The following is an 11,396-nucleotide window of genomic DNA, read 5'->3' on the forward strand; positions in this document are numbered from 1 at the left end:
ACACTGGTAAACCAGTAATGCCTGTAGCCCTACTAAAAATAGCGCTGGAGCAGTTACATTACCCTGCGCATATGACAAAAGAGAATCTAGCCGCAACGCTCGCGGAAGACTGGTTCATACCGAATATAGCTGAGCATGTTGCATTGTTTATGGTGAACTGCATAATCTGCCAGCAATTCACAGATGGGCACACACTAAAAGTAATGAGAGGAGTCATCCCCAGGCCAAATGGGCCTTTTCAGCACTTGCATGTTGATTACATCGACATGATTCAAGTATGTGACGGGTACAGATAATTGTTGTGGTGTGTCCATTCTCTAGATGAATAGAGGCAGTTCCAGGTACATACCCAAACTCTACCTGTGCGGCCAAATTCTTAGTGTGGAAGTGTTCCCCACGTGGGGGGTGTGCGAAGTCATGAGATCAGATAATGGCCCTCACTTTGTCAATGCAGTGTTCAAACAGATTAACTTGCTGCTTTGTAAAAGCACAAGTTCTCATCGGTGTATCAGCCACAAGGTAATGGGGTCTGTGAGAAGCTCAACGGCTCCTTAAAGGAAAGGATAGCCAAGTTGAAGCTTACTCTAAGGAAGGGATGCTTGCACTGCCTTCCACTGGCATTGTATGCTCTTCGGAACCAACCTGGCTCCGACCATCATCTTACGCCACACGAGATAGCCACAGGAAGAAGAATGAGAACACCCCTAATATCCTGAGATAGAGCTAGATGTGATGCTCAGTCAACAGGAGAGGTTTTAGGGTTTGAAATGCAAAACTATCTGAACTGCATGACTTCTTGCCTTACTGTAATTTCAGACCAGCTGCAGCGATGACGAAAAGGGTGCAGCGCAGCACAGGACACAGAAGGAGACACTGCAACAGATCCAGTTCAAGGTCTACTTGTTCCACTCATCTTCCCTGGAGACGCCGTATTTGTGAGGAATCACACAAGGAAAAAGTGGGACGAGCCAAGTTTCAACGGACCGTTCATAGTTGAAGACGTCACTCCATCCGCAGTCAAGCTACAAGGAAAAAGAGCTTGGATCTTCCTGGGTGATATCAAGCCATACATCGGAGGAATTCCCCTGACTGCACCCCACTGCGAAGAGACTACAGACAGTGGGGAAGAACGACAGCATGTGCAGATGAGATCCATGATGAGGAAGAAGGACGCATGACCAGCTAGACAAAGACGAAGAACTTTTGTGCAAAAGGTTGTGGCTTCTTTTTGGACATTCCTCTAAGCAAAAAACGGGATAAGGAAAAATAAACTGACATTCTGTGCATCCTAGTTGCAGGGTGAAGAAGAAAATTGCACGTGTAAGCCACAACATTGTCTGTTGACTTTGAGGTTTGGACTGAGGCACGCTGAAGCCTTGATGAGAAAAAGACTATGCCAAATTTTGACCAAGGACATTTAAGTTGGAAACAAATACAGTATCCCGATTCACTCAGCACAAGACTTTATTCAAAATCACTTATGGTGTCCCACAGTAGAGACATCACAAAGGACGTGGTCACCTATTTCAACCTAGTGATAAGATCATACCCGTCACTGGTAGGAAGGCTCACCAGTGTCACAGACTTTTTACAAGATCCTGAAAATGAAAAAATAATAAGGCAACTGCTCACTGTCATTGCCGAACAACACATCCTACTCCCTGAGTACAGTAAGGAAGAATCAAATTATCCCAAAACAGGCAGAAATAGATGAGCTCATCAACACACTGTTCTTTTGCATAATCGAAGACTGTCCAACTCTCATTGGGAGAACAACAGACACACTCACATTTCTTCGAGATCCAGCAAATACAGAACATTTGAGCCATCTCTTGAATAAGATAATCATTTTGGTCGCACTCCACACGACCGGACAGTGCAGACATTGTTTACATCAAGGAGAAAACATATAATCCTGAACCCAGCAAGACAGGACAAATGTCCTTGTCACGAGAAGACAGCAGATTGGCATACAACGTCTTCTTTCACCTTATTGAAGATTTTCCAGAGCTAGTGGGAAGTTCAATCAATGTTGACGTACTTACATTTCTCGGAGATCCAGTAAAGTGTACTCAGCGAAACATGCTCCTACATGGTATTATAGCTCAAATCAAAATTTCCACTCTCTATCGAATCCTTAGGAGAAGATCGTGAAACTTTCCGCCGAGGGACAGATCGAGAGAGCGGAGTCGAGACCTCCATGTGTTATATTTGTTGTTATTTTTCCCTATTTCGTCATATTGACCAGTGTCCAACATGTCCTCAGGACTGAAGCAGATTTGGGGGGTGGACTGGGAGCTCACCTACTTTGAACATGCACAGTAAAGGAACTTACTGAAGTAGTAGTTTAATTGATTTTTCCCATAGTCTAGCAAAGAAACTGTATCCTGAAATAAGAGACAATCCGTCGCCTGCAAGAAGGGAGACACTTGTGAACCATCTAGCATTCGCAAACGCAGTATTTGAAAGACAATATTCTTTAAGGAAATAATAACATTGACATTTGGCGAATGATCGAGATGGGGGCCCAGAGCAGCAACCTGGTCCTCCCACAAGCAAAGAGGCACCCCTGCTTCTCTGGAAGGAAATGCTGTCGCCTTACATATCGAACCATAATGTACTTATGTATTGTATTTATCATTATTTTACTGTCATTAACGATCAGAACTGCATTCTTTATTGGTGCACGAAGCGTTCCAATTTCAGTGCATCCAGCTGATGATGCACGCGTGAAACCCACAAAAACACCCTGACCTTATGTAGTCATTCCAGTCCCTAGAAAATCTAATGGTTGAGTAAATGAACTTGAAATGAACGTGATTAACAGTGATGTACATACACTTATGGTAACGAATGAGCAGGAAAGCCAGAGACCGGGTCGGCATGAAATGAATGAAGAAAAAACACTGACAACTACACGCACACACACACTGAATGCACACGAAACAGGCCTAGTGTCAATGACCGCAGAACCACAAACGAAAACAACAGAGAAGATGAGACTGCCTGCCATAAAAACCTTCACAGAAGATAGTGGGAGAAAACAAGAAGAATCAAGAGAAAGACCAACAGAAGCAGTCATAGCAGAAACCCTTAAGAAAACAGAAGCGGCCTCAGAAAAACTCTCCGCAAGGACACAAATGGTAGTAGACTTACTATTCCCGCACATAGCCAGAGCAAGGAAACTGCATGAGGAACTGAAAAATAAAACCACAGAGACTGCATTACCCAGCATATATGTTCCAACACGAGGTACACGTACCAGTTCCACAATACAGCCATATACCGGACCAGTGTCAGGCTGGTTGGCATGAGCATTTGCACGCAGCAGAGAAAAGATGCATGAGGACCAGGAAAGAGCTGCCAGACTCCTGTCCACTCAAATGGCGCAAATGAAGAAGCCTGCACCATGGGCCAGGATACCTGAGAACCCTCCAGCAAGAAAGAGCCATACAGATGCATTCAGAGATTTAGTAATAGGAAACTACATGAAAACCTTAAGAATCAAGAAGACGAAAAATGAACTGAACGATTATCTGGACAGCACAGTACATCTGGGAAACAACATTTGGTACCAGCACATGAAAGAAGTTGGAAGACGAAATTCAGAAGGAGAATGCTTTGTTTGCGCACTCCGCCCGTACAGCATGGGAAAGTCCAAGATCTTCGTGGCTGTAGAAATCGATGTTCCAACAGCACACTGTCTCTCACACATAGCAATATGCAATACCAGAGGCCAGTTAATGGGAAGTGATGCCTCATTGATATAGGCAACTGAAACAGCTTATCCCTATGAAGATGATTATGTCTAGGACATTAAGACGAGAAATAGAGCCCATACTAGGAATCATGTGATCAGGTACAAGAAGCCTGGAGTTAAAGGAACAGGAATAAGATGGGAAGTGAACCCAAAACTAAATGCCCAAGGAAAAACTCCAGAAGAAGCTCAAATGTGGAAAAACAGAGGCCAAATGCAGATTTGGGGAATAGTACTTTCACCAAACGGATGGGAGCAAGCAGTGGTGATCTGCCGAGCATGGATGGTCCTCGGAGCCTGCAAGGAAGCCAAACTTACAAGACTACTGACATGAGTCGAAGACAGAGGAGGACCCCTGCAGATAGTGCCACTAGAAGGTCCGAAATTGTGCTTCAGGAACAATGGCACAAGAAAAATGGGGGAGAATCAAAACTGCAGTCGGATTTTTGAGGCTCCAGGAATGACTCATGGGACTGCAGTGATCATGGATCATTATTGGGCATGCGGATCCAAGGCATACATCAGACTGCCGAAAAACTGAGGAGGCATATGCACAATAGTGAATGTCCACGTTCCAGCACTAGTAATCCCAAAAAGTGACCTGAACATTGACAGTTTCCCGAAAGCAGATGCTCACCTGAGGAAGAGGAGATCTGTGGAACTGATAACTCGAATGAAGAGAGAAAACAACTTCTCTGCTAAATCAGAAGAAGCATTTCATGCAATCCCATATGAACACAGGCTGTTCAGCCTCACCTCATCAGTGTTCACAACGATCTTCATGCCACGAATCCAAGTTGGAGTAAATACTAAATGGTTGCAGATAACCAGATGGGAGTTACTACAAACCATCAATATGACAATAAAAGGATTCAATGCAATCAAGGAAGAATTAAGAGCGATCCGACTGATGACTCTCCAGAACAGATATGTACTTGACATGATCACAGCTATGGATGGAGGAGTTTGTGCAAAAATTGGACAATCATGCTGCACATTTATACCTTCTCATGATGAAGAAAATGGAACTTTAACAGAGGCCATAGGAATGCTGACAAACTTGCAGAATCAGATGATCCATGAAACCAACGAAGGCTCCTGCAGGAAAACTGCCAGTTGTTTGGGAACCCACAGTCAGGCTTGTCCTGTGGGTTTCTCTGCCATGTCAGAATAATGTTCACGTACATCACGGTCAGTGATCAGTAGATGGTTCTGACCAGATCTAACAGATAATGGCTCCAGCTGGGGTTCATCTAGGGTCAGTGGTTGTGAGGCAGTGTTCTGAACACCCCTCCATTCAGTTGGTATGTGAGAGCAGATGCAGGTGGATCTTCGAGCAGGAGAAGCAGATGAAAGCCATTCCAGGTGGGGCACTGATACGAGATGGTGTACATATGTTCTAAGGTGATGGAGTTAAAGCTTCAGTGGGGGAAAATTGCAGAAATACTTCAGAATGGGACTTAAAATAGGAAGGGCGGGCACCTGTTCGAAGTTCAGACACTTTGGGTTGTTGATTCTGTTCGCATTGTGGACTTAGCTAGCTGAAGGTTTCAAAGGCAGGAAGGTGACACTTGTGTATAGGCGCGTTACAAATGGCGCATCATATCAAACTCTGTTGGCTGCTTTTGCCTCCCCAATCTAATGCTCTCCCTTCTAAATTGGCGGTTCCATGCTGGGAGTAACCCAGAAAGTCTGCGGGCAGAGTTTTTGAGGCTTCCAAACCAGTCACATCGAGTCATTGGGAGAGAGCACCATCCCTGGCATCAGCCAACGTGAGGGAAGCCTGGAATCATAGTCACTGCAGGGCTTCACCATCATGCAGAGGCTTGGAATGTTGAAGGTTCCAGCAACGCATCCTCACATACGATATATGGGTGACATCTTCAGAGATTGCTCCACAGGGCAATACAAGTAACTGAAACAGACGCTCCACTTTATGGGAAAATGGTAAATCTAAGCCCCAATCACAGGGTTGCATTCCTCCCAACATGTGAGAACTGGTGCAGGGAATGTGCATATCATGACTGGGTATTTTCTGAGTTATATGTGTGACAGCCACTTGCCCCCTTTCTTCTTCAATCAGCTGCTTCTCCCCTATCATCTCAATTCTCCTTCCAATATCACCAACTTGCTCCAATCGCCTGCAGCAACAATCTATGAACATCTACATTGACCGAGTGAGGGACTGAGTTTATATAACAAGGTAACACCTCCACCTGAGCCACACTCCATCTGAAGGGTCTGAACCTGTGATGGCAAAATGGTGAGGGGCTTGGATTGTTTCTTTTCATTAGGTTCACCTGGGTCCACTATTGGGCTTTGGAGTGAGATTAAGTAGACTGGGCAGTGTTATAAAGTCCCCTGTTTGGTTTCAGACACAATCAAGTTGGGAATTAAAGGGGTGGGTGCCCCCCATTCCAGGGCCCAGGGCAGAATGGTAATGATCCCAATGTTACCCTACCTTGGTCACCACTACACGGCATGGCACACTCACAGTGCCGGACTACAGGCCAGTACTGGGAGCCTGGATTGTTCCCACTCAATCAGTTAGGAAGGGTTGGCCAGCTCTAAAATCCTTGGCCCTTCTCTATCCCCTTCTTAGAATTTGCAGGTCAATAATAATGCACCCCCTAATTTAGGCTGCCTAAAGCTCATTCTGAGCCGACCCAGAATAAGAATAAGAAACCTTTTCCTTAAAGGGGAATTATTTTCCTTCACTCAAGTCTATGTTTAGATATAATTGTATCTTCACATGCTAAACCAGAGAAGGTATATAACAGGGATTAAGTGACCCACATTAGACTCTGTGAGAAACTCAGGGTGTTCTTCCAAGGAGTTCCCGGCGATCCATTGCTCAGGTGGCCAGCGAAGGGCCATAGCTCTTGGATGCCAACCCTGGGGGCAGACCAGCGAGGGAGGTTCACCTGGGCAGGGGGTCCTCAGGATTGCAGGGAGGCCGTCCAAAGGTGAGACATGGTATCCCCCTGTTCCTTACCCGAATCCATCCTGCCCACCCTCATTGTTCATGGGATACTGTGTCACCCGAGTTCCATCCTACCCCTTGACCTTCCCTCATGAAAAGGGAAGATAAAATATCCTGTGCGGCTAAGGAGAACAAACCTTTTTACAACTCTTGACCCTAACAGTGGCTTTCCTTCCTCAAAACCCATTATTCATGGTCCAAGTAAGAGGAGGAAAAGAGTTAAGTACATGCGATCGGGTGAAAAGAAAGATCAAGCACAACAGAGACATGACCATGATATTAATATCCATTCATCTGTTACCCATCTAGATCACAGGGAATAATATCGAGACCCATGCTTCTTTAATAAAACATCAGAGAGAAGGAGTACTCTGCCACAAGGGGAAGCTATCTCAGTAAATAAATAAAGGCTAGAGGATAAACCTATCATTGTTGTTGATCTCCTAATACTATTTTAGTAAATAGATTTAACCATCAATCTAATCTCCAATCCCATTTCACTTTACAGCCCTCTGCCTCAGCTTCCATGGGATATTTCCAAACCCACACCATCGCCCCTCCCTATTTCCAACAAATACTGGGATGAGGAAGAGGCAACTGGGAGTAGTGAAGATTTCCCATAGGATTAACATAAAGAGTGCAAGGGAAACCGGCTGTAGAAAGAACTTAAGTTGTCCAATTGATAGAGTCAGGCGTTCACTAATTATCACTCACACATGACTCCACTTGACTGCTTTTCCAACTATAAAAGGTGTGGTTTACACAGCTGAATGAGCAAGATGGGAACATTGCTCATTCCCTTGGGACCTGTGCCGGCCCCAAGGGTGTCTGAGGGTCACGTGGTGAGACCCTGACCTCAGGCCTGTGTAATCAGGAGGGGCCACATGCCACTGCGTTGCTGCCTGGGGGAGTCTCGTGAAGTAAAAGAGAGAGAGAGAGGGCCTCATTACGGGTCGGGCGGTCCGGAAATAACAGTGGCAGTAAACCCGCCGCCACTGTTAATTCCGGACCGCCCGATCTCGAGTCCTGCAGGCGGGAAGTGGTATGACCTGCCGGGTTTAACACTGCCTGCCTGCAGGCAGACGTGGAAACACCAGCACCATCACGAGATGGTGCCGGTGTTTCCACTTCCCCATTCCCATTGAGTCCTCTGGGACTCAATGGGAATGGGGATTTACCGAATTACGCTTCCGGAATTCCCGGGTCACCAGGGTTGTAATGCCCCGGTAATTCCGGGAATCACGGAGGCGGAATGGTAATACGAGTCCGGCGGTAACCGAGCCGGAAAAACCGGCAGCTTACCGCCGGACTCGTAATGAGGCCCAGAGACTTGGGAGCATGCGACTAACCGAAGCAGAGCGGGCGAAAGGAAAGGTATGAAAACTGCACGGAGCGTAAAAGAGAAAAGAAAAGGGGAAACTATTTAAGAAACAGATTGAAAGAAAAGTGACGAGTGTAAGAGAAAGTCGGAAAGCAGAGTGCACAAGGGACACAAAGGTAAAGGGCTATAGTAAAGAGGGTGTAAGCGACCCGAAACGAGAGACAAGGGTGCAAGCGATCCGGCAGAGTGGTAAAGGTGCCAGCGGGCAAGAAAAGGTAAAGAAAGCGAGAGTGTGCATGGGCAAGAAGGAAGGTGCCAGTGGGCTTGGAAAAGTAAAGAAATTGCAAGTGTGCACAGGAAAGCAAGGAGGAAGGTGCCAGTGGGCACAGAAAGGTAAAGAAAGTACAGGTGTGCAGGAGAAGGAAAGAAAGGCGAGTGCAAAGGAACAAAAGGTGACAGTGGGGTGGGCACAAGAGAGAAGGTCAAGAAGACTGAGGGGAACAAGAAATGGTTGCAGAGAACCCCTGAAAGTAAAAGTTAAGAGCAGGAAACAAAAGAGAGGGGTTAAAGCTCAGAGCGGTCGTGCTTAGGAGGAGCAAATAACTGGTGTTTTCCAATGCCTCTGATGCTAACTCTTTGAAAGAACTGTTCATGAAGAAGAAGGTACATCCTGGCAAACTGAACTCATGTTTTATTTTTAGCTCAATAGGGGCCTGATCTTGGGGAAGGGAACCCTGAGAGGTCTAAGAGCTGAATTTGTGTTTGAAATTGAGAGAGGCCTGATCTTGGGGAAGGCAACCCTGAGAGGCCTAAGAGCTGAACTTGTGTTTTAACTTAAAAGGGGCCCGAGCTTGGGGAAGGGAACCCTTGGAGGCCCAAGAAGGGTATTTGGGTTGGAACTTGAAAGAGGCTTGAGCCTGGGGAAAGGAACCCTGAGAGGCCTCAGAGCTGAACTTCTATTTGAACATGGTAGAGGCCTAAGCTTGGGGAAGGAAACCCCAAGAGGCCTATCAGAGGGGAATCTTGATTAATTTGCATTACTGAAGGAACTGAAGCTTGGGGAAGGGCACCCCAAGGCAATAAATACATTGACATTGTTTCAACTATGGAGAGGGTCCAATGCACAGTCCCTTTTGATTGATCTCATCCTTTTGAAGCTGATCAATCTATATTTGATGAGAAGACCACCTGGAACTAATCCTGGTTTCCTATTTTTGTTGAACCACCACATTTTGCTTTTGAAAGCCTACCTGACACATTGTTGTCAAACAGTGAGGGAAAGCATAGGTTTAGACACAGACAGAATATCATTTTGGACTTCTAGACTTTGACGGCCCTTAGAAACATCAGTTAAGGGAATCATACCTTTAGTGTAAGGGCCAGTTAGACATTAGAGCAACCCAGTAACATTTAGAAATAGTGTCTGTGTCTCTCGTGATACCATGCCTGGCTCACAACTCACATTAACATATTTGCAGATAAAATGTTACAAGTCTGTTGCTTCCTGAAATCTGAGAATGTATAGCAGGCAGCACAGTTGCATCACTGTTTCCCCTGAAAATTAACTGTCATTCTAGGGATACATTTTTCAATTTCACCTCATACACAATATAAATATAAAACAGAAAGTAAGTGTTGAAAGAGCTTGCACAGCACATGTCAGGCATCTAATTCACATGCTGCACACACAGAAGGTCTCAGCTCAGCACACACGGCATTAGGCAGGGTCAGAGGGGGTACATTTAAAAATGTCTGACAGGCTAATTATCGGTTTTGAAGAAAAATATACTGGGATTACAGTGACAGCTGGTCCGTTGGGCGACTCATTCATTTCATCTCTTATTTCTTTCTTGATGGTCTCAATCCCTTCTATTGCCCGCTTGTGTTCCCTTGATGCATGCTGGTCCATTGGGTGACTCATTCAGCATTAATTGAAAGTGAAATATGGTTGTAACCAAATCTTAGGTGGGGACAGGAATAACCCCTCTGTTTCTTGTAGGTATCGATATGTCACTAGTCACTGGACCGATGGTGAGCCACAGGAAGACCCGTCAGAAATAGTAAAACTAGTATGCAGAGGCATGCAAAAAGATCCAGGGCAAAAGCGCCTTGTTAGTGGTGATTGCAACATGAATTTTAATTTCAACTGTAGTGAGATAAATGCCCTCTAATTACATGTGTTTCGGCCCCTAACAGCCTTTTTCAAATTAGGGCTTGTGTAATCAAAACTGGTGCAAAATTAAATAAACAGCACAAATGTATTTCGTCATACACATTCAAGGCAGAGATATAAAAACAAAACAGTAAACACATTTTTCAATATCATGGTATAAATACAAGAATATGATTGTGTAATTGTCAGATCACAAAAGTTCATTGGTCAGTTGTAAAAAGAAAAAAACACACAAAAAAGAGATAATAATATTGGTTATATGGAGAGAGGTAAAGAGGAGAGAAATACAAACAAAACAAGAAACAAAAGAAAATTAATGCATTAGTCTCGGTTGTCCTATCCAAATAGTGTACAGTTAGAAACCACGGCTAATTCTTGTCAAAAACGTACCCACACAGGGCGTCATTGAATTCTCATTCAGGAATAGTATATTGGGTCAAATCCCATTCATTCCCGAGAGAAAGATATAAAATTCTCTCTGGGCTCCTAATTGTTAAACTTCAAGAGATTGCACTCAATATTGTTGCACTCAAAAAATTACGTTTCATTGTGCATGTTGTATTATGATAGTAATGCAAACGCCACATTGCTCCTCCATTTTGTAAGGTGCAATGTTGCGTTCTGGTTAGTTTCCATATAAAAAGTAGTGCGTTAAAAAGTATGTTTAACTACATGTGTTTTATGTTTGTCAAAATGTGCTCTCAATATTGTTATTCTTTAATTTGCATTTCAATGCGCGTGTCCATTATATAAGATCTAATGCTGCGCTCTTGTTTGTCTCCATAATCCATGCTGTAAACAGCCATAGATTAAACTAAGTGTCTCAGTTTGTTCGAAATAATACCAACGCGGTATTCTACCTTCAATACATGATGTTTCAGTTCAATTCAATCACAATAATGCATCTCATCCGAAAATGAACTATCATTATCTATCATCTGCCCATTACATGTCCCCACATCTTTAAACACCCTATTGTGAGAACACTGGTATGCCTTGACAGCAAAAGCCACTTACTTAGAAGGAACATAAATCTCTCGCGTCGGCTGCACTCGTTCAGTCGAGCGCCATCTTGGAACCTAATGTTAAGGAGGATCACCTGGAAACTAGGACATTTCGCAAGCCCACGAAAGTGAATTCGGTGTTACATGCACACAGTTGT

The sequence above is a fragment of the Ambystoma mexicanum genome, chromosome 10, assembly GCF_040938575.1.
Source record: "Ambystoma mexicanum isolate Mex_15411 chromosome 10, UKY_AmexF1_1, whole genome shotgun sequence".
Classification (NCBI taxonomy): domain Eukaryota; kingdom Metazoa; phylum Chordata; class Amphibia; order Caudata; family Ambystomatidae; genus Ambystoma; species Ambystoma mexicanum.